Source organism: Notamacropus eugenii, chromosome 6 (assembly GCF_028372415.1).
Source record: "Notamacropus eugenii isolate mMacEug1 chromosome 6, mMacEug1.pri_v2, whole genome shotgun sequence".
Classification (NCBI taxonomy): domain Eukaryota; kingdom Metazoa; phylum Chordata; class Mammalia; order Diprotodontia; family Macropodidae; genus Notamacropus; species Notamacropus eugenii.
In genome coordinates, this window is record NC_092877.1 from 268,505,892 (window position 1) to 268,507,574 (window position 1,683).

The window sequence follows — 1,683 nt, forward strand, 5'->3', positions numbered from 1 at the left end:
AGCTCTATTTTTGCCTTTGCTTTTTCTGAAATCAAGACTGCTCCACCTGCCTTTTTTTTACTTCTTATGAAGCATAATAGAATTTGTTCCACTCTCTTATTTTACCTTTTGTATGTCTCTCTGTTTCAAGTGTGCTTCTTGTAAAAAGCAAAAACAAAAACATATTGCTTCATTCTGGTTTCTAATATGTTCTGCCATTTGCTTCCTTTTTATGGTTGAATTCATCCCATTCCCATTCACAGTTATGATTACTAACTGAACATTTTCTTCCATCGTATTTTCTTCTGTTTATCCTTCTCTCTGTATTTATTCTGTCCCTACTGTATAGTGTGTTGTTTTTTTTTTTTTTTTTTGGCCACTGTCTTATTTTATCTGTGCTCCCTTTCACCCCTCCATTTCTTTCATCTCTTTATCCTCTAACTTCCTGATTGGGTAGGTTAGATTTTTATGATCAATAGTGTACACACACACACACACACACACACACACACACACACACACATAGATAGATAGATATATAAGTGTGTGTATACATGTACACATACATAGGCACATGTGTATGTATATGTGTGTATGTGTGTGTATGTGTGTGTATGTGTGTATATATAGATGTAGATATATAGATATAGAGATATTCCCACTTTGAACTAATTTAGATGGTGGTGAGGTTCAAGTGTTATCTGCTTCCCACCTCTAAACATTTTCCCCTTCATTATGAAAGCTCACTTTTGCGCACATCTTTTATATGCAATTATGTCCTCCATTCTTTTCCCTTGCCCCCTTTCTCAGTACATCCCTCTTTCTCACATCCATTTTTATATCATCCTGATATAAAAAAAATTATAATCATCTCACTTCTGCACTCTCTTTCTCTGTAGAATGCTTCTAACTGCCCAAATAATGACAAAGTTCTTAGGAGTTACACTTATTTTCCCACATAGAAAGGTAAAGAATTTAACTTTACTAAGACCCTTATGATGACTCTTTAATGTTTACTTTTTTATTTTTCTCTTTAGTCTTATTTTTGAAAGTCAAATTTTATGTTAAACTCTGGTCTTTTTTTGTTCCTTTTCTTTCTTTCTTTTTTTTTTCTATGCCTCTTTTTATTATTACTTTATTTGTTTTCAGTGTTCTACAATGACTTCCATATATCTTAGATTTTTCCCCTCCTTAACCCCTTCCCCTCTACCTCCCCACTTCTTCTGGACCTTTTATGAGAAATGGATGAAAGTCTTCTATTTAATTAAAAATCCATTTTTCTCTCGAAGAATTATACTTAATTTTGCTAAGTAAGTAATTTTTGCTTGTAATTCCAGCTCTTTTGCCTTCTGGAATATCATATTCCAGGTCCACCATTTATTTAATATTATAGCTGCTAAATTTTGTGTGATCCTGATTATGACTCCCTAGCATTTGAATAACTTATTTTTGACTGTATGAAATATTTTCCCTGTGGCCTGAGAGTTCTGGAATTTGGCTGTAATATTTCTTAGAATTTTCATTTTGGGACATCTTTTAGAAGACTGATGGTTTCTTTCAATTTCTATTTTACCCTTTGGTTCTAGGATATTAGGGAAATCCTGATTCATAATTTTTTGAAATATGATGTCTAGACTACTCCTTTGAAGATGGTTTTCCAGTAATCCACTAAGAATAAAATTATGTCTTCATGATCTATTTCCT